The sequence below is a fragment of the Anolis carolinensis genome, chromosome 5, assembly GCF_035594765.1.
Source record: "Anolis carolinensis isolate JA03-04 chromosome 5, rAnoCar3.1.pri, whole genome shotgun sequence".
In the NCBI taxonomy this organism is placed as follows: domain Eukaryota; kingdom Metazoa; phylum Chordata; class Lepidosauria; order Squamata; family Dactyloidae; genus Anolis; species Anolis carolinensis.
In genome coordinates this window covers 171,537,513-171,560,875 of record NC_085845.1, presented here as the reverse complement: position 1 = coordinate 171,560,875, position 23,363 = coordinate 171,537,513, and the positions used below count along the sequence as shown (strand labels likewise).

The window sequence follows — 23,363 nt, the reverse complement described above, 5'->3', positions numbered from 1 at the left end:
CTCCCGCCCAGCCTGACGGCGCCCCCCCGGGCCTGCGCCCGAGGCGGCGGCGTCAGGTGCCTCAATAGTGGGGCCGGCCCTGCTCCACTTGTTTCCTTAACCGCTTGTCTATTTCTGCATCCTCATGCAACTAACACTTGCAGACCCCAAGACATCAATCGATCTGTGCCACATTGCCATTAACAAGCTAGTACTGCCACTGTGTTTTCACCTCACTTCATTGTGGTCAAAAGCTAACATTGTGCTTATGTTGAGGAGAAATGCAATGGCTTGGCACTAATGTGTTAGTTATAATGCATTCGTTTCAAGCTCTGTGATTTGACCTAAGAGAGGACAACTATTTGACAGTTCCCCTCAGTCATGGCAAAACTAGTACAACGTATTTCCCCATTGTTTGCCTCTGACCAAAATGTATAGTATCAATTAATTTATTGATTAATGTATACTGTATAAGGAATAAGGCAAATAGTACTGTGTAGCAAAGCATCATAAACAAAGGTTCTAATACATATTTTAAAGTTTCAAGGATCATCACTGATGCTCCAAGAAATTAACCAGAAATGATAAAAATTGATAACAAATTGATGAGAAATTATATGCAAGTCCTGTTTTTATCCATATAGAGCAGGATTAGAAAGCATGTGTCCCCACAGGTGCAGCCCCAACAAGGCTGGATCTTCAATGCCATGTAATCCAGATTATCAAATCAAATAATCCAGATGATCTGATCTGAACCAGATTATATGAGTCTACACTGCCATATAATCCAGTTCAACACAGATAATCTGGATTTTATATGACAAAATGTCAATGGAGCCTTAGTAGAACCATTTGTGATTATTAAGATTTACAATCCAAGACCATCTAGAGAGTTGCCTGATTCCTGCTCTGGCTGTAAACTGCAGGGAGAGAGTTGGCAGGGAGAAGAAAATCCATTGATCAGTTGTGACCATAAGAGGCTAGCTGTACTTACAGACAAGAAGCACCAGAGGAGATATGCTATATAGCCTAAGGAGGTAGAAATAAGAAGATTGAACTGGGAAATATATCATATTGGCACTTGGTAGACAGGACTCATTAAGTAGGAACATCTGTCCTGTGTATTTGGATGATGCTTGAAACATGACAAGATATCTATTCTGAAATGGAAGCTAGGCTATTGTATCAGACTGACTGGATTTTTAAAGAGATAGACCTTATATTCTCAACTTTTCTCAACATAGGTTGTGTGCATGTTTAAAAATAAGATCAGTTTTGTGGACAATGAGATTGGTACCCTGTGTTGTGCACTAAGAGCTTAGTAATAGTAAAAATATAACAATTTAGGTTGTGCAAAGTTGTTGGTTAAAGATACACAAGAAACATGAGGTATGCCCATGCAATCAAATTAGAAAACATAAATGTAAAGCTTTAGAAGTGCAAAGATTGTAAGGTGATTACAATGAGACAATTTGTTGTATTGGCCATCACAAAACCAAAAGAGACAATAGTAATATGCTGTTTAAAATTAAAAACTCATAAGATGAGTAGTAAAGCCTGACCTGTGAGCTCTTATAGCATTTGCCCTGAAGACTTTTTACTCAAAGATGCAACCCCAGACATTCACAACAGAATGGCATGAACCTGCCTAGAGCCTGCACAGCTTGTGATCAGACATTAGCATAATTTTACTACTTCCTAGTCAATCCTTGGACTGTGTTATAATGCGCATCTAGGTCTAATCACAGTTTAAACGATCGTGACTGGCAGCCAGGTAATGCCATTTCTTGACAAAGTAAGTTACTGTTATGTGCCTTCAAGGGTTTTTTGGGGGGAGAAGGCAAGGTTTTTTTTTGGAAGAAGTTTCCCATTGTCTTTCTCTGAAACTGAGCCTGGATCTACACTGTCCTATATCCCAGGACCTAATCCCGGATTGTCTTCTTATTCCTGATTATCTGGCAGCCTAGACTCATATAATCAGGTTCAAAGCAGATAATCTGGGATCAGATCCTGGGATATAGTGCAGTGTAGATCCAGCCTCAGAGAATGTAACTTGCATAAAATCATCCAGTGCATTTACAGGGGAGAATAGGGATTTGAACCCTGGTCTTTTGAATCCTAAATCAACACTCAAACTACAACATCTCATTGGCTTCTCATAGAACTTCCAGGAAACCTGGAAAATTGGAAAACTTGCTTAGTCTATATATTTGCAAAATGACTTAAAGTATTTATGCTTCTATCTTAAAACGATTCATGCTTGAGCTTTCTGTCGTGGTTAGACACATAGGAGAAATTCTGTTGTCCCTCCTAACTTAATCTGTAGAACTAGAGATATTAATAAATAAAATTCCACAAGATGGGCATATTGTCAAAAGTTGTGATTGTAACCATAGAGGCTTAAGTTGTCCCTGTATGTTTTAATCAATGGCAGGGAATACCACTGTTTTCATTTGAGGGAAGGCTAAGTCATGCAAGGCATGTCTTCTGTGAAATTGGTGTCCTAGAAAAAGAGGACTAAATGCAGAATCTACACTGAAATATTTAGTGGCAATTTCCTGTTCAGTGTGAAATGGCATTTGATAAATAAGGTCAGTTGTGTGCAACCATCAACTCCTGAGGTCACATAATGTGTGGTAGCCTTTGATTGAGCTAGGGATGCTCCTTGCAAATTTCCCCTGGATACTTAAAATCCATTTGGATGCCTCTCAAGTGGGATTAAGCAGATTAGTGTCATAGAATTGAGATGTCTTTAGGGCTATGTAATCTATGGTAGAGAGTCCCTGTCGAGTTGGAGTTGGATACAATTTATACCGTTGCTATACTCGTATGAGCAGGGGCATTTTGAAGTAACCAAGGAGAAGGCTGAAATATACAAATATGACTGAACAAAGAAAAAGAAAAGCTTGTAAAAAATTCAATCAAGTGATACTATGGAGCAGGGGTGGGCAAAGAGTAGCCCTAATGCAGCCCCTTGGGGCTGTATTTGTGACCCCCCTCCGGGCTTTCGAAGAAATGAAAAGAATTTACATATCCCACCCTTCAAAATGTCACAAAATCCTTCACCCTCCTAAGCTAGCTTCCTTATACAGGGAGCTCAGCAAATGGGAATCATTTCAAACAGGTGACCCTTCCCCTGGATTCTAATGTGATTTCAGTATGCCAAGGATTTTACCAAGTATATTTCTGCACTTCTCATCTGGCTTCATCTCTCTTTACTTCTTCTTTTCACTTTACATTAGATTTTTTACTTCTCCTTCCATCCACAGCTGCATGCCTTCTGCTCTGCTCCTCCCCCTCACTGTCATCAACATAATTATCATCATTTAATCAATGTTTGCCATCGCTTTCCTCTCTTGCTTCATCCCCTCCCCCATAAAACTGTGTTTTTTAACTGACCTCTTTTGAATAATCACAGCTTCACCTCTGATTTGTTTCCAGCTGCTAATTACCTTCTCACCCACTACTGCATTATTAAGTCCTGTCCTGTCCTGTCCTCTCATTTTTATTTTGGATGTATGGCTTACAATTGATAATTAGGATTTTTTTTTACAAATATGAGAGGTCAGTCTCAGGGCAGACTTTCATGATATCTAGCACAGGGATGGGGCTAAAAAGTACATCCTTGAGTCATGTGTAGGAAAATTTACTCTATAGTGGCATAGCATGATCTCACATATTGCCTTAAATCCAAATATTAGTACCATGTCTCCTACTGAGAAACTGGAATCTGCATCTATATTTATTCAGACTTCAATTTCCTTTATGAGAACGTGTAGATACTGATAGAAGATACCAAGTGATATCACAATGCTTCCCTTCTTCATCTTGGCTAATCTTGCAAGCATGGCTTGCATACTGTGAATTGGTGATCAGTATGGGAAGGTCCCTTAAACCCCATTAATTTAGTGGGCCTACTATAATTGGGACTAACAATGGGATTATGGCCTTTGAATTTTTCATCTTCGATCAGCACCAGCGGGTGGTTTTGGGGGACACATATGATGATAACATGATATGATCCCAATAGTTTATGGGCAAAAGAAGACTTCAATAGATGAATACTCATCTTGTGGCATTAGTGTGCAAAATGTAACATGTTACTCACTTTATACTGAGTCACAATATTGATCTTCAAGAGATTATTTCTAGTGTTGATCTCTTAGAGCTTTGAAACATGGTTGCAAGACCTGTCAAACATGAATTCTGTGCTCCAGGTGAGCTTTGACCTTTTCATTAAAAAAAATTAAAGACTGCAGGACACTGGCTTTTGTAACTGGGACTTTGTCTTTAATAGGCCTCTGTGTTTGTCTGGTTCTAGCCAAAGTTGTAGCCTGTGCCAATGGGAGATCAATCTGTAGAGAGAATCAGTTGTTGGCAGGCTTCCAGGGTTCTCAGGCTGAAACAGGACATGGGAAAGCTCCTCAGGAAATTTTTAAGGAGCAAGGGAAATTGCTTTGACCAAAGTGTGAGATCCGCTGAGTCTCTAGATTGCTGAGATGCCTACACTGATCACCAACCCATCGTATGCAACCATACCTACAAAATTAACAAGGACACAGAGGGTCAGTATTCTGGTGTCACTTGGTATCTTCTACCTTTATCATGTAGAGGAAGTGGGAGTTTTAATAAACATAAATGCAGGTTCCAGTTTTTCAGTAGGAGAGATGGCATCCCTAGTTACAAAGAGACTATCAAATATTTATTTCTCCATCTTTGAGTAGTCAGCAGGATGACTCTTGAGCTGGAACTTGTACCATCTTCTGGTAGAAGTTTGATTATCTATTCCCATGATGTTTCTCTCTGGAAATAGAATCAGTTCTGACATCTGAGGTCTGAGTGTAATGCTGGAGCCCAGAACTTTTCTTCAGCAATAGCATGAGGAAGAACCTCTAAATTCCATTTATGGATCTAAATGACAATATTCTTCTCTATTTAGAAGGGTTTACCTGTTTCAGATTTCAGTACATTGAAGGTACATTTTCCCCATGGTAGCCCCATAAGGAAATGGCTCCAACTTGGATTCTAGGATTTGTAGTTCAAAAATGACTTTCCCAAGCTACATATCAACCATTGCAAGAATCCTCAAAATGTGTTCTGCCCATGTCCCATGTGACTGTGGAGGTTCCGTGGCCCTTCAGATTGCTGTGGGTGTGAAATGCTTATTAGAAGAGAATAGCAAGCAGAATACTGAACTTTATGCTTTTCTAGGTAGGCAGGGCATTTCACTTGGATGCTCATGCTGTTTGAAGATGGCAAGTGAATAATGACAGATCCTAGCAAGGGTTTAATATGCCTGCACAGAGGTGCTATCAACACTAGAATTGCAAGGTGTTTGGCAAGTTGCTTGTGGGAGTGGTGACTCGAAAGTGTTGATTTGCGGGATCACAAAGATGGGAGAAGAGGAGGGTTGAGATGGCACATTAGCATGTCTCCAAGTTGGTTTGCCTTTTAAAATCAGGCGTGTTGCCATGGAGTGTGTCTGGCAGCAAGCTCTCCCATCACATCTCTAATCATCCTCAAGAGAGAAAGAATGGAGGAAAGATTAAAATGCAAAACCAGAATGAAACCTCTTCCTTTGCCACTGTGTTTTGCTTGCTACTCAACCAATGCCCTCAGCCCACATAATGTGTACCAGCTCATATTCACTGCATGAGTCATTCCAGAGGGTTTTGCCAACATCATGGCAGCTGTAGTGTCTTTGTTGTTTGCACCCACAAATGTGTGGGAGTTCATAAAACTTAAAGCTTGGGAAAGGTACCTTTTTGACAGTGCCCAGAATCTCCAAGTCAGTATGGGCACTCAGCTGTCATTCTGTCCCAGCTCTTTCCTTTTCACCGTTCGTTAGGTTAACTTCTTGATAAATACTATCCTAGTGAACCCGTTTGACTTAATTTCTTAAAGGGCTCTCACCATCCCCCATTTCAACTAAACTAAGATTACATAATGATAGGATGAACAAGTCTAGATGCTGATAGACTACAATTTCCATCAAGCCTAAGAATCATAACCACATGTGAAGGATGGTGGAAGTTAGATGCATCAACATCTGAAAGATCACAAGCTGCCCATCTCTGCTATCCAACGTCACATAATAGTAAGACCTGCTGAATAAGTGGGCCATCTTTCCAAGTGGATGTACTCAGGATTTTGATATTAAGCACACTTGGATTTCAATTATAAGAAAAACAATTCAAATAATAGGGAAAAATTCTTGATGGTAGCCATGGGGAGAGGCTGGTAAGAATTAAAACTTATTATTATTATTATTATTATTATTATTATTATTATTATTATTATTATTGATGAGGAAATAGACTGTTTGAATGGGTGGTGGTGGGCACGTTTTGTGGAGAATGGGTGGACATCTTTCAGTTGTATTTTCCTCCATGGCGCAAGGTGGACTAGCTAGCCTTTATGGTCCAACTCTATGATTCCCAAGAACCTGAAAAAGTGACTCTTTAAAGCTAGGGTATCCTGTCCATATTATTTGAGGGATTATGGGAGCAGTCTTCCTAAAAGGTAACTTTTAAAAGTTCTGGCTAAGGCCTGTCCCTTTTCATGTATATTATTTGATTACATATCATAATTTTGGCACTTCTCCTGCCTAATTCTAATTTTGAAATTAATCCTAATTAATAGATACAGCCCTATGACTCCTTTGTCCCCATTCCCTTGATTATTCTGACCTGTGCTCTTTTTATAAAAGAAACTAACAAAACCTTCAAGGAAAACAAAAAAAGCACAAGCCCTTGTCCAAGCATCAGTGCAGTTTCCAATATGTTGGTCGAAAAAACACGGGTGATTTGAATAAAGCAGTGTTTCTCAAACTCTGTTCCTCCTGATGTTTAGACTTCAGCTCCCACAATTCCTAACAGCTGGTAGGGTGGCTGGGATTTCTGGGAGCTGAAGTCCAAAACACCTGGAGGACCAGAGTTTGAGAAACACTGGAATCAAGGATTAAAGAAAGGAAATAGAATAACCTCTGATGAATCTAGTTGCTTTTCAGATGGGGACTTTTAGAATTACATCCTGGTTGAACTTGGTATGTCCTTTGACTCTGCAAGTGACCTTCTATCTTGGCCTAACAATTATTTATTTATTTATTTATTTATTTATTTATTTATTTACATCACTTCTATCCTGCCTTTTTCACCCATGGAGACTCAAGCTGGTTTACAAATCTGGCAAAATTCAATAACAACCCAGTGCAAATCTCCCTGTTTCCTAGGAAATTGGAACCTGTTGCCCAAGTTATCTCGACTTCTTGTTTTCCCAGTCACACAGACTCACCTCATTTCAGTTGACCCCAAACTGCACTCCATAATAATATGAAAAAAGGAGAAATATTTCCAGAAATACTTTTTCTTGAAAAAGTAAAATGAGAGAGTGTGTGTTTCAAGGAAAAGGTAGATTAGAGAAGGATACTAGAAAGGAAAAGTCAGAATGTCCAGATTTGGACACATTTCTATTAGACATTGTTGTCCAAAATATTTGAGAAGAAGTGAGTATAGAGAAGGCAATTTCAGTTTGGAAAGGGAAGGGAAGGGAGGGGAAATGGAAAAGAGAAGGTGGATAATTCATGGGGAAAAATTGAGAGAGTGCGTAAGATCTTACAGATGGAAAAGAAAAATATATGTGTCCACTTGCTTCTGCTTTGCACAGCTTGAGACTGAAGAAAAAGATTTCAAGAAAAATCAGAAAAAAGAGCAGAGTTAGCAAGCCTGACACTATCTAAAATGCTAAAATCCATGTGGTTATAAATACCTTTATAGAGTCTAACAAAAGGCAATAAAATGAATACAGGTTTAGAGATTTTCAGATTTTGCCACTGGATTGGCTGATATGTAATAAAGTGGAGGAAGGAAACATAAAAAAAACCAGGCTGGAATGTGTCCAGTGAAGGGCAATCTTAATGGTAAAGGGTCTGGAAATTAAGCCCTATGGGAAATGACTTAGGGAGACTGACATGTTTAGCTTCTGGAAGAGTGAAAGGTGATATGATAGGCATCTTTAACTATCTGAAGGATTGTCATGCAGAAGAGGGAGTGAGCTTATTTTCTGCTGCTCTAGTGATTTTCACTAAGCATTAATTCAGATTACAAGGAAAAAAGAGATTCTACCAGAACAATAAAAAGAGCTTTATGGTATGAGCCATTCAACAATTGAATGGACTGTCTCAGAATGATGGATTCTCCTTCTTCAGTGGTCTTCAAACATACATTTCATTACCATCTGTTGGGCATACTTTAGTCAGGAATTAGACTATATCAGTGGTTCTCATCCTGGGGTCCCCAGATGTTTTTGGCCTTCACCTTCCAGAAATCCTAACAGCTGGTAAACTGACTAAGATTTCTGGGAGTTGTAGGCTAAAAACATCTGGGGATCCCAGGTTGAGAACCACTGGACCACATGGACCTTGCAGTCCCTTCCTTCCTTGTAAACTCAGAACATTTGTCTTGTTCAGAAGAAGAATTCTATGATTCTATGAAGTCTCTATCCTGCTCAACCATTTTCTTTATTGGTGGAAGACAGGACATAATTAGATTGTCTTTATATTCACAATGTAAAGGGAATATCAAAAACCCAACATAGCAACTTAAAACAAAGGAAGGCAAAGAAGGGACAAAATTGTAAGGGTGAAGACAGAGGGATATACTTACAAGATACTGAATGGAAATTAGTCTCTATGGTTTTCTGCCCAGTAGAGCATCACAGTAAAGTAAAGACTTTCTGTATATATTTCAGTTTTTAATATTATGTCAAAAATACGTAGTATGATTTTACATAGGATTTGTGCTACATTAGAACAGCAAAGACAAATGTCACTTAAGTAAAATAAACATTAAATATTAAATAACAAAAAATAAATAAAATAAGGTGTAAACACTAAGCTAATCTGGGAATCTGCTATTGCAACACATCCAATGAAGTGGTTTAAAACCAGTATATATAAAAAAGATTAGGACTAGGTTCATTCCAGTCTACTTGGAATACACAAAGCTCATTCCAGAAGTGTGTTTAAGAACTTTCTCCCAGTATACAAACTGTAATCTGTCAAGAGTCTTGCAAAGCTAAAAAAAAAGGTGACATTCACAAATGATATTATCTCTACCAATGACAGACCCCACAGTGGAGTGTGGAGAGGTTACAATGTGATGTCTGGTGCTTTGTAAGCCATGAACTCCAACCCACTCTGGTCTCTAAGCCTTTGTGTCCTTCACATATCCAACATCTTTAAAATCAATACACATTTTATTTCTACAGAATTGTAGAAATCAAGAAATACAGCAACCATTCTAGGACCTCACAGTTTATATAGCAAGGCAAAGGCCTATGTAAGTTCATGCAAGTTTTTCCGCCTGCTCTATAGCAAGTCCAGGAGGTGCAGCAGTTTCTTTGTCAGAGAAAGCACATGAGAGGTAGAGGAGGGAAAGGGAAGGGGAGCAGGAGCCAGCAGGTTACATGCAATATTTATGTCAAAGCAGCAGAAAGGTGCAGGGAGAAGAGAAAAGAGAAGAAAAGAAAAAAGTAGCAATATTTTGAACCTAATAATACATTTAAGACACACAGGGTTATAATCCTTCCCTCTTCCCTCCCCTTCTTTCTCTCTCTATCCCTCTATATTCTTTCTTCTTGTTTAGTTCTTGCCTCTTTGCTTGCACTGTTGGTAGAGAAGGCAAATTGAAGGGTTGGGGGATAATCCAATTATGCCAGACACAAGGGATATCTTTCTTTGGTGAGCAACTACATATTCCTTTGGAATATGACAAGGAAAAGCTGAAGAGCTTCTACTAGTTAGAGATGATAATAGTGGGCTAGGTAGGCCGTTAGCGTGGCTCAGCATCAGGCAGCTTTCTATGTTTCTACTCATGAATTATTATTAGTAATAAAAATTCAGCCCAACTGTCCCAGAAATACTTCTGCCATGTGGCCACACTGCAAAACCTCACATTAAAAGCTGGAGCATTTGCCCTATAGAAGAACATCTTGTGAGGCAGTTATTTACATATAGTCAAAGATTTAGAAAAGTTACTTCTTTGGACTGCAGACCTCCGAACCCCCCAGACTGCATGGATTCTAGAAGCTGTAGCATAAAATATATTTTTTTTCCAGGTAGCCCCATATCTTTCTCTGCAAACTCTGGTGCTCATGCTGCTCATGTTTGAGTAGATCCACTTGGGTTTGAATCTGAGAACATCTGTACTAGTGCAACAATATCATAAGCAGGTTCAAAGTAAAATGACCGTGAATTATTTTTGAGGTCTACCACCATGGGGAAGATGGGAGAACCTTCATGCAGTGCCACCAAGTTTATCAGTACTATAGACATGACAGGAGATCAGGATATAGTGTACAATTGCATGAAAAGTCTTCATATAAATGGGGAGAGCACTATAAATAAAAAAGATTCAGGACCAGCTCTAGTATTAGGCAACCACTTCAAGGGGAGCAGCAATGGGCTGTTCTTTGTCTGGTTATTCTTTCATCCAAGTCTTTGGCATTTCCCTTTTCTGTGCGTCCCATTAATTTTGCCCTGTACCCCATAACTAGGCGACTGTTCTCAAATGGAGTGCAGAATTCTATCCCACTGTGACTTCCGAATTTCAGCTCCCATTTTCAGACCAGTTTCTGTATATGCAGTAATAGAGGAGTGGGCAAAGCTGCTTTTAAGTCAATGCTCTGGGAACAAAATGTCCTAAATTAACCTTGACTAACTGTAACCATGTAATGAAAATAAGGGTGCTCTTCAATGGTTAGTTGGTTTGTTAAATGGACTGGATTGTTCAAAAAGGTCTACAGTCTACACAATAGCACTGCCAATGCAATTTAGGAACTTTAACATACTTTGTAGCTGCTTTCCAAAATCATTAAGACAAATTGGCATACTTGGCCAGGTTTTGCCGGGAAATTCAGTAATTCAATTTTACACTTGGCGGTTGTGGTGACTGTAACCTCCCTCCCCCTTATTCTTCTGCAGTAATAAGGTAAGAATTCAAAATCTGGCAAATGAATCCAAGGTTGCTAAGGGTTTATTATCTTCCAAGTGAAAACTGCTATAACAAAGCTGTTTAGCTTGTCTTCAATACTCTTATCTAACTTTATTGTCCCTGCTGATCCTTGATAGTTTAGAAGAGGCGTTAATACTCTTGAAGTCTTTCTTCCTCTGATACTGTTAAACTATTGTAATTTTCTTTTTGATATTCCCCTCAGTTTATATAGGTGAAAAATTTGCTATGTACCCTACATTTTAATAGAGTTGGAAATGTTACATTTTTGGACAGTTTCTTCCAGCCTCTTCCCCATAGCAAACATAGCCAATAGCTATGTGGACTGTGGGGTTCTGGAAGCTGTAGTCCATAATCTGGATTTCCCTCGATTATATATTCTGATCTAAATACAATAATGAGATTGGCAGTCCAAACATAATGGGCATACAATCATATGTTTCTATTGGTTCATTCAAAATGGTGCTTCAGTTGCTATTTTACAAGATCTGTGAACAAGAATGTTCATTTGTGTGGGGAGCTTTCACAATAAAAGATTTACTGATCACAGGGAGAAGGGACCAGAGGTAAGGAGTGCTTAAACCTCAGGATCACTAGATAGATCCATGATCTGAATTTTGGAAAATTTACTGTTTTATGCAACACTCAAAATTGTTCAGTTAGCGTGGGCAATTGTTATGCTTTCTGGGAGGATTTGGGGACATTGTAGCCCAAAAGCATGACTTTTTCCAAACCCTGGATCTGACTGGCTGTAAGACATCTTTCTATGCTCTTCAGCGTCAAATGCTTGCTAGTTAGCTCTCGGCTCTTCTTCTTTGTCCTGCCATGAAGGGACCAGATGGTAACAGCAAGGAAGCAAAGTGCAAATCATTGTCAAACTGTAGAGATTAATTACTCTGTTGACAGTGTGTATAGTAATAATGAACACATAATAATAGGAAATTACTAGCTTACATCATTTGTGGGAAAGTCTGGTTTATTGCAGTTTTCCCCCAGAACAGGCTGTTATATTGTAATTTGGACCTCTGAATCAAAGGCGTTCAAAAGACTCAAGAACTTGTAAGGGGCACCTGATCCCCAATCTGATCACATGTTCAGTCAGTGTTGGTAATATAGACTTCTTCCAAGATTTCTCTCCATGGATTTGGTGTAACATAGGGGCCCTAAGTTCAAATCATAGGGCTAGAATTTAACAGCTGTATGGACATGTTCTAGAAGCATTCTCTCATGACGTTTCACCCACATTGCAGGGCTGTTTATAAACAATCTCTTGGAACAGAAAGAAAAGTGGACAAAATCAATAATTATAACAAACCAGAAGTAATGAAAACACTAGTGCATACTTGTAGCGCATGCAGATGTGACCACGTGATTAGGAGCATCATTGTAATTGTGTAGCTTTGTCTGGAGCATATGGTTCAAAAAGGAAGTTCAGAGTTTTAGCCTTGATACACGACATGTAAGCTGAGCTTACAAACAATATCTTTGTGGCAGTATCACTAGCCAACAATTTTATAGGGGATCATTTGGATGTCACCTTCTTCTGAGGTTGTCACCTGGTGTGGTTTGCAGCTCCTACACACACACACACACACACACACACAGAGAGAGAGAGAGAGAGAGAGAGAGAGAGAGAGAGAGAGAGAGAGAGAGAGAATGGTTGCAGAGATGGTCCTGTAGTTTTAAAAAAGTATTTTGGTGTTATAGTACTACAATACAAAAGAGCCATTTTACTGATACAATATAACCCAAACAAATTAATAAGAGAAAGTAGTGAAGAACCCTTTATTGGTCTGATATGTATCCAAATTTAAAAGGAAGCAACTAAAGAATGGAAATAAAAGGTTGCACTTAGGACTGAGAAATGTTTGGGACAAGAATAGATTTTAAAAAAACAACTACCCAGAGAGTTACAGCAACAAAGGTCACGAGTTCCTGACACATTTACCATATTTGGATGAATCCTAAAAATATTTAAGATACATTGCGTTATCTTTTAACTAGTGAACAAATATCTGGGGCACTGGAGGATGGAAGGGAAAATCAATGCAGAGGCTAAAAGATGGTAGCAAGCGTCTCCTTCCCCAAACGAAAGAAACAAATTGCCACTTCGCATTCAGTGCTGTAGTACTTATTTTTGAGGTGCAAGAGTTCATACTGATAGTCCTCTCACAGTCACCGCCCCGTGGGAAGTCACAAAATCCAGACAGCTGAGTTGATTCATGTGTGTGTGTGTTTCTGCATGCACAACTTACATACCCATTTTTTTACGTTCAACTGATAGTCATAGAACGGAACTGAACATATCGGACTTTAGCTGGAGAAGCTTAATCACTTGAAAAAGGAAGGAGACCTATCTCAAAACATCACAATCCATGAATTCAACATTATTTCCAGGGATTTATTTACCTACCAGCAGAATATTTCAGTCAGAAAAACCACTTCCAGTGGTTTACATTTCTATTAGGAGCAGGTATTTTGTAAAATGCAAGAGTCTTAACAGACCATTTGAGAGGAAGTCACCCCCAGATAAATCTCATTACAACACAGATAGTATACATTACCCTCAATAAACTTATGGTAGTACTACAATTTACACTACTCCCACCCAACATTGCCATTGATGTTGGATTATGGGACTAATAGTCCAAACCATATAGAGCAGTGTTTCTCTATCTCTGCTCCTCCAGGTATTTGGACTTCAGCTCCTAGTAATTCCAGCCAGCTTATCAGCTGTTAGGAAGTGTGGGAACTGAAGTCCAAAACACCTGGAGGAGCAGAGTTTGAGAAACACTGATATAGAGGATGCCAAACTAGGGAAGGCTGGTGTAAAAATCAAATCAAATACATCTTGACATCACAGAGGTTTGCAAAGTTTGTGGTTTTGTGCCAGAATGAACAAGGGAAAGTATGAACATGGAACTGAGATGAATGAACACTCCCCTATGTAAGCATTCAGACCATTGTGTCACCGAGAAGTGACATGCACTATAAAAAAAGTATTTGAAAAACATTGCAGGAAAAAATAGTAAGGAAATGGAAGAAATATAGTATCATTGGCTTGGCATAGTATAGTTGTGTGGGAAGCATCTTGACACATCTAACCAACACTAGCTGTCACTCATTTTCACAAATACCAAAATAACAACAGTAGCTAGCCGGCCTAGGAGTATTCCTCACTGCCTCAGCACACATTTCTGGAGGAGAGAAATTTTAAGAAATGACAAAGAGGCAGAGAGTTTTGTGAAATTGCAATATGATTCATGCTTCACATTATGAGTGCATTACAGAAGGGCATCGAGCATCACTGAAAGGAGTTCACAGGAGAGAAATGGTTCTCTTGTGGGATGTAGCAGAAACTTCACAAATTCCTTTCATAACTATGTGCAATGCTTTGGCCATCCTACATCAACTTGTGATTATGTGCACAGTATACTGATAAGCATTTAAAAAACCCAGCTTCAAACATCCCATCTCCAGGCCATGCACAATTTTCGTATACTCCCTTGATAACAAAGACTATCCACATGGACACGATTAGTGTGTTTGGTCAGAGCAATGAAGTTTAATGTGTGATATTAAACCAAAGTCTTTCAACCTAAACTAACTCCTAATGTGTTGTTGAAAGCTTTCATGACCAGAATCACTGGGTTGTTGTGAGTTTTCCAGGCTGTATGGCCATGTTCAAGAATCATTTTTTTCTGAGGTTTTGTCCACATCTATGGTAGGCATCCTCAGAGGCTGAGCTATATTGGAAACTAACTAACCTCCCTTGCTTAGTTTCCAATATATCTTACAACCTCTGAGGATGCCTGTCATAGATGTGGGCAAAATGTTAGGAGAGAATGTTTCTGGAACATGGCCATACAGCCTGGAAAATGCACAACAACCCAGTAACTCCTAATGTTCTTGTGAGGATAAGATGGACAGATCATGCACTCTTCTCCAAGCTCTTTGCAAGGTAACATATTCATCCCCATGGCTGCAAACAGCTGTGCATACTCTGCATGGATTTAAACCACCACATATATTCTCAGTTTCTAGTAGTCCAGGAATTGACTTTCCAAAGTGACAGAAGAAAAGTAGGATTAATCAGTGCTTCAATTTATTGATTGGGAGGATGACAGGATGGAGAATGGAAAGTGGAAAACCCCCTGTGTTTCTTCCCTTTGGCAGTGAAGGAAGCACAGCACCTAATGAGAAAGGTCACTAGTTGTGTGGCAGGTTTTTTTCTATAATTTTATCAGGCTAGGCAGCTTCCCTTTCTTTCTTATCTATATTTTATGGCTGTCTGGATATCTCGAGCCATTAAGCCTATCTCTTTTATCGCTGCAATCTTTCTCTTCTCTCTTGAAGGATGTTTTCTGCTCCAGTATCCCCCGCCCCTTCTACATTTCTCTCTCTTTTATGCCCTGTCTCCCATCTCTCTTTGACCCTGTATTTTCTCAGTGGTACATGCAAGAGGAACCAAAACTTCTAAGCTGCAACTTCTTTCCTGATAGAGGAGACAGCATATCTCTATGAATGTTGGCACTAGGAGAAGTTCTGAAATTATCTCCTTGGTGCAAGAATGGGCAACTGAGTATTGCAGGCTTGAAGGCCAATTTTCTGCCAGAATGGACTGTGAAAAATGTGTGTGTCTATGGGGAATGGTGGTGTGGAGCTACAATCTATTTAAAGTGTGAGATGCTACTCCTGGAAACTTATTATTATTATTTTTTACCAGTCAGAGGACTCAAGATGTGTTGAACGCTATTAAAACAGTCACAAGGCGAAACTTTGCACAGTCTCGCCTTAGCATATGTGCAACAGGATAATATGGAAATAAAAGCAGTGTAAACTAGGCACTTGCAACAGCAACTTACACAGTTCACATGCATGTTATAGGGTAATGAATGGTCAAGGATCAAAGAGTTCTACATCAGAGAGTGTTGTGTGTCCTTCAGTATTTCATGGATGAAAACTGGGGCAAACAATAACAGAGTTACATTGTGTATAAAATATCTTCAGACTATGTATATAGGAGATATATGAAGAAACATAAGTTGATTTTATGTTTAGATTTGGGTCCCATCTCCAAGACATCTCATTATGTACAGATATGCAAATATAAAGTTTTCAAAATCTGAAAAATTTCAAAATCCCAAACACTTCTGGTCTCAAGAAGTTTAGATAAAGGATACTCAATCTGTGATTAAGGCATTCCAGCATCAGCACCATGCCAGGTAATGATTGTACTGCACTGCAGTGTGAATTTTGAACTCATTTCAACTACGCTGTTCAGCTCACTGCATTACACAGATCGTGCAGGCTGGCTGCACATTGGTCTGTCAAAGATATTGCAAAATAAGACAAATGGTTTGGCGATTAAGTGAGAGTGTAATTATTTTGATAATATTTAAAACATACTCTTTATGACTCTGATGACATTTTCAAATGCTGAAGACAAACAATAATTACTATGAACATATTTATTGTAATCTAATTATGAAAAAAGTTCCTAACAGAACACCATTATCAGGCTCAGAGGCACAACTGAGATATCTGTTAGCAGTTGCTACTATCCATGTTTGTCAGTCTCTGCCATTCTCCATCACCGATTATATGTTTGTTTGTGTGTGTGTGGGAGGATGCTGTTAAGATGCCTGCATGAATTTGTGAGAATCTTGATTTGGTTTATATAGTTCTTTTTCCTCAAAAGCTTCACATTTTGTTATCTCAGTAATCTCACAACAAATCTAAGGCAATGCTTTATCTATATTAGTAGTATACAAGGGAGGAAGCAGAGATACTGAAAACCTATGAATGCTTTCAAAGAAGAGCTAAACTCAGATTTGAACATCTAGGCTTTCTGCTTATCAGATTTCATTGACTAGGTAAAGGTAAAGTTTTTTCCCTGACATTAAGTCTAGTCGTGCCCGACTCTGGGGGTTGGTGCTCATTTCCATTTTTAAGCTGAAGAGCCAGCATTGTCCATAGACACCTCCAAGGTCATGTGGCCGGCATGACTGCATGGAGTGCTGTTACCTTCCCACCTGAGTGGTACCTATTGATCTACCCACATTTACATGTTTTCAAACTGGAAGGTTGGCAGAAGCTGGAGCTGACAGCGGGAGCTCACTCTGCTCTCTGGATTTGAACCGGCAACCTTTTGGTCAGAAGGTTCAGCAGCTCAGCAGTTCAGCCCACTGTGCCAACGGAGGCTCATTGACTAGGTTAAACAATTAACCACTATGTTGTCGAAGGCTTTCATGGCCGGGATCACAGGGTTGTTGTGTATGGCCATGTTCCAGAAGTATTCTCTCCTGACGTTTCGTCCACATCTATGGCAGGCATCCTCAGAGGTTGTGAGGTATATGGAGAAACTAAGCAAGGGAGGTTTATATATCTGTGGAAGATCCTGGGTGAGGAAAAGAACTCTTGTCTGTTAGAGGTCAGTGTGAATGTTGTAATTAATCACCTCAATTAGCATTAAATGGCCTTCCCAGCCATAGATGTGGGCGAAACGTCAGGAGAGAATACTTTTGGAACATGACCATACTGCCTGGAAAACACACAAAAATCCCAATTAACCACTAGTCTGTGGGTGAGCTGCCATGTGCAAAAGCAGCTTTGTGAGGATAACTATGAGATGTGCTTTTCAGAGGACAGCTCACCGTATAAAGGTCATCATAACACAGTCTCTTTGAAATTGCCCTCTGCATCTGTCCAGTTCAAACAATAAAGAATAACAATAAGAGAAGGTCACCAGCAATGGTCAAGAGGTTGTCCGTTACCATGGAGCACCTGATCAGCAGACAAAAGTTGATGATTACCCAGTCACAGTCTGCTCTCAAATATAGGATTTGAAGTGTCCTTTTTGAGCCCAACCTATGAGATAAGTTATCCTCGCATCCCAAATATGAGAGATACCTTGAAATTTGGACTTTTGATAACCATAGAAGAGCTTGATAAAAGCACACTGAAAAGAGGGGACAGAGATTTGTTGCACTATTCTTAACTTTTAAACTGATCTAGCAATGGTTAACAGCTGACGAAATAAAATGGGAAGTATCAGAATAATCCTCAGTATATGGCTAACATAAGCTTATTTGTTGATTCTAGCTAAGTTTAACGATCTCATAAACACAAACATTTGAGCAAATATATGAAAGTATATTCCAGTCTTGAAAAAGGTGAAGCCCTTCATGCAATTATGAAACAATGAAGATCCTCTGTAGGAGGAACAGCTGGTAAACACCAATTATCTGGCTTGCACTTGGCATTAATTCCTTGACTGTAAATTCCTGTAAGTACCTGAAGATCAATCAGAGTAACCAAGTTTAAAATCCTCTTACTAGAAACTCTGTAAGACAGAGACTCTTTAAAATATTGAGAATTGGCCTCATAAATATGAATAAAATTAATGCAATTACACCTGGGCACTTCTGGTTTGAACTTACACTATGGGTATAATTAAGTGGTCAGATATGGACACTCACTGGACAAGAGGCAATTTCTTCTAAGCCTCTTTATATCAATAGAGTTGAATGCTCAAGGCTTATTCCTGCACTCCTGCAGTGGCATATGATTATACTTGCACAAGCAATGGTATGCTTTAAAATCCATTCACTGAAGAACTTTTAGTCTAATCTACATGTAGTAGTGATCTTCTTTTCACTGTATATCTCTAAACCCCAGTAAGGAATGCAAAAACATCTCATCCGGTCAGTCTGATCCTCTGGTAAAACCATAGGCAGGACCAGTGGCAGCTTACGCTTCCAAGTTAGTCATTCAATGAATCTGTCCAGGTTTTAGTTTGAGCTGTAATGGAACTATTCAGAATGTTGAATCCATTTAGAGATAGGGTTCGGCATCTCGGACAACTCAGACTAAAACCTATGGAATGCTGTGGATGTAGCATATCTTGATCGGAGGAGGAGTTGTTCAAAGCCACGGACAATGGCTGTTGCCCACTTTTGGTGTAAAACTATTTAGCTGCTTGTGATTTCCTTTATTTTATCACTTTTAAACTTATTTATAATGCAATGCTTTTGACACGAAATAAATAAGCATATCTTGATTTCAGTAAGGTCTTTAACAAGGTTCCCCATAATCCTCTTGCAGACAACTAGTAAAATGTGTGCTAAACAGTACTACTCTTAGGTGGATTTGTAACGGGTTGATCAACCAAACCCAAGGGATGCTCACCAATAGTTCCTCTTCATCCTGAAAAGAGGTGGGGTGCTGCAGGGTTCAGTCCTGGTCCCAGTGCTATTCAACATCTTTATTAATGACTTGGATGAAGGTCTAAGAAAACATACTTATCAAGTTTGTAAATGACACCAAATTTGGAGGGATCGCTATTACTCCAGAAGACAGGCTCTTTTGTGGCTTTGTGGAATTCCAATTTAATTACCATCCAAGTTAGCAGCCATGATTTCATATTGTGGAAGTGTGGAAGCTCACTGTCTGAAAAGATACTTCCTTTTGTCTGTCCTGAATCACCCAGCATTCAGTGTCATTGGACAGTGTCAGGCTCTAGTGGGCATAACCTAACTCTTCCAATCAATACTTTTTGCTTTGTTTTGCAGACATGTGTAGCCAAAGGCTGAGGAGTATTGCCTGTTGTATGACTCCAATGGGGATGTTTATGGGTTGTTTTTGGGGGAGAAGAGGAGAGATAGATTTGGGAAGGAAAAAAATACAAACCATGTCAAAACCAATAAGACTCTCCTACACTCTGAAGCATCCCCCTACCATTTCATAAATGATGTATGCTTTTAAACTCTAGCTTCTTCCCTTGCCTTTTGGAATTGTCACAATAGAATGGGATCAAACAATACAATGTATTCCTGGCTGCAACTAACTCTCTTGATGCTTTACAGTGGAAGGGATTATTAATAAAACCCAAGAAGTTTTTAAAGTTTCTGTATGACTCCCTAAGACTTTAATCTCCTCTCTCGAGAAGGAAAACCGCAGGATACTTGCTGATTGGCTGTCATTGCACTGATGGCTGAATGTGATAAAGCTGACTTTAGAAATACCTGATATTAACAGAAGATCAGATGCAAATAGCTCTCTTAAACCCTGAGTTCTTGATGGGGATTGCATTTGTTAGAAGAATGATTAACTCGTGGGCTTTTTGGTGCTCATATGGACAGCTGTTTTTTCTAATCAGTGCTTCATACTAAATGGAATATTTTCTTTTAGATCTAAGGCTTATGAATACATTGAGGAAACTAATACTGATTGAAACTATTACTGATAGTGACAGTCCAAGAGGTATTTCTGAGTCTGACCATAGTTCTTAATATTAGTTTTATGGATTTATTGCTAAAACATTTTGTGAAATAAAAACAATATATGGAAATAATGCTAAAGGTACACAAAGAAAAATACAACTCCCCTGAGGCTATATGTCTCGATTCATTAAGAGCCAGGAGACATTTATCTGGCTGATACCTATGCTTCTGAAATATTTGTAAATTATTTACATGATTTTGCACATTTTGAATTAAAAGATGTTCCCTCTTAATATTAAATTTAAATGTAGTTAATATATTGGAATGAGTAATTAATCATATACGACATCACTGATATTGTTGCTTATATAAGCAGAATACAGTATTTGATATTTGTACTGTTCTTATATTTCAATCCTAAAATAGAAGTGGGGCAGATGGGGGTGGAGCTGAAGTCTTATCATCATTGCTAAAGTTCCTTTACAAAGCACTAGAATTAAAACTCCTGCAGCTAATTTGGGACCATTCTAGATAGCTTTGCATTTTTAGAAATACATATACAACTATACTTGCCTTTAATCACACTTTTTTTTAAAATTGTGGATATATTTAATAGCGATATTTAATGTGGCAGAAAGCTATTTTTCAATTCTACTTATATAATCGTGGGTTGAAAATGCACCAAGAAAATTAACCAAGACTCATATGTAAAACGTGTAACCAATCCCTTTGGAAGGAAAAATATCTGACTTGTTTTCTCCCATCATGGCTATCACTAACTTCAAAATATGATGAGAAGGATGAGAAGCTGGGGAATAAAAAGAGGTTTTTTACGGCATTATGGTGAAAATACATAAAATCCAAGAAATATGTCCAAAGTCTTCTGTGAAAGCACCCTACTTTAAAAAATAAGATATGTCTGAATTGGTTTATAGTTAAGGGTTCTCTCTTGCAGTATTGTTTCATGATGCAAGAGCAGTTTATAAGCTTCTTGCTCAAGCCTGTGGTGTTTATTGTGGATAATGTAATAAGACAAATTATGAATAAGATGTTCTAAAATCTCTCTTTTCCCACATATACCCCATCTCTCCAAAAAAAATCCCTTTATATGGTTTCAATATGGATTGTATATCACCCATATCATAAAAGTATCCACTTAGGTAGTATGTTCTATGCTCCCTTTGGAGAATTAATGTTGTCCAGGGACAGAGCACATCCTTTGCCAGCATGTATATATTGGGCCATGAAGGAATCCTATGTAAAGCTCTGGAGAGCCAATGCTGGCCAAGTAAACAATATTGGGCTACATTGACAATGATTGTGATAATGCAGCTTCCTTTCCCTTTCAGTTTACATTTTGGATCTGTGCTGATCTAGGCTTAGTCCAGGAGGCAAAAAATCATAGGGTGCACAGTTTGCCTGTCCACTTTTCTGGTGGGATTATTAATCTGTCCCCAAAGAGGTCAGATATCTGCATTTTTGAAATCGACTTCCTATTCTTTGTCACAGATCACACATGGACAACTACCCAGTAGGAACGAGTTCACTAAGCAATTTTAATGAATAACTGTTACAGCTCAGTGAAGCTCCCACTAACCCACAGTTTTCTGAGGAGTGTGCGGCCAGACATTGGTGGGGAAAGACACTCTCAGACAGGAACAGCACACACAGGGATATGACCTGTTAACATTCCTTACAGACACAAGACCTAAAGAGCAGACAACATTCATTCTGCTTGTCTGGCTTAGTGACACCATACATACCTTTTATGCAGAAGTTTCCGGCTTCAGCTCCTGACATCTCCTGGTAGGACAGGACAAAGCTCTTGCCTGAAATCCTGGAAAACCCCTGCTTTCAATTATATTCACAATTGCATTATTTAGATAACATATTATCTGATCCTGTAGGAACTAAATGGATGATGATTTAACTAAATGAGAGATAGCCTGGAAAAACAACTTTCTGGATAACAAATCCTCAGATTCCATAGGAGTCATGGCAATTAAACTGTTATCAATCTGCTGTAAATGTGTGATATATACACATTGTTAGGTCTGCCACAAATGTAAGCGAATACTCATTTACATATGGTTGCTTAAAATTACCTATTTTGTAACATTTTGCCATAGCTGAAGCCACTTGAAATAATAGGCCAGATTGAAAATATACCTATACAGTATTTGGTATCAAAACACCCCACTGTGATGCAATTTCTAAAAATTTGGACATTGTACTACTTGGGAAGATTGTAAAAAGAATGACAATTTGTAGAGGGGTGAAATTATTTTGCCACCATCTTCAGCCATGGAGGAGGGGAAGAAATACTTTCTCAAATGTTTAATCTCTTCTGTAACTCTTTTGGATCTGCCAATGAAAGCTGGAAACATGTCAACATTTTGAACATGTCATAATTTGACTTGCAATTGAAAATGCGAAATTTGTTGGATCCTGTTATATTAAAATATGTTTTTATTTTTAATCCAAGGCTTGATGGTGGTTATTTTCTTTATTTCCTTGGAATCTTCCTCCTACTCTTTTCATTACTGCTAGGATTAGTTTTCCTCCAGCGTCTGCTCCAGCTTCTCCTTAATGCTATTTGATACACAGTAGAGAAAGACTCCCACCCAAAGCGGTATGCAGGTAATTATTAGAGATGTTGTTGTTACAAGATATTTGTGATACTTTCATATCTTCTTCTTGGGCAATTTCCAAATGGCACCTGCTTCCAGCAATTATATCTTTCTGATGCATTGACAATCCATCACACACCATCACAAGATGGGGTTGTGATTATCCTGATTATACTTGCTGTTATGGTTTAAGGGCTTTATCACATTGGGATATACTCCATTTCTGAGACTCTGAACATGATTCTGAATGGGTCCTATCACATGACATTTGCCCCATTCCATCAGTAATCCATTGGAATCCATCTGCTAAATGTCACAAGAAATGTCACAGGATTCTAATCATGGTTTTTTTTAATTTACTATGATTTTATATGTTACTGAGGCACTGTTTTTACATGTGATCGGAAATTAGTATGCACTCCATTAACTGAAATATTACAAAAATGGTAGTTTGAGACTTCCAGGTTATGTCACTGCACAATATTAGGGAAAAAAATGTAATAAGTGACATAGGAAGGCAT

At 38.7% G+C, this 23,363-nt stretch overlaps 1 protein-coding gene across 5 annotated transcripts in view; it reads left to right on the top strand.

The window, feature by feature from the left end:
- cacna1i (calcium voltage-gated channel subunit alpha1 I) overlaps nt 1-23,363 on the top strand; it is a 372,048-nt gene that overhangs the window by 59,006 nt on the left and 289,679 nt on the right. The gene's annotated exons all lie outside the window — the stretch shown is intronic.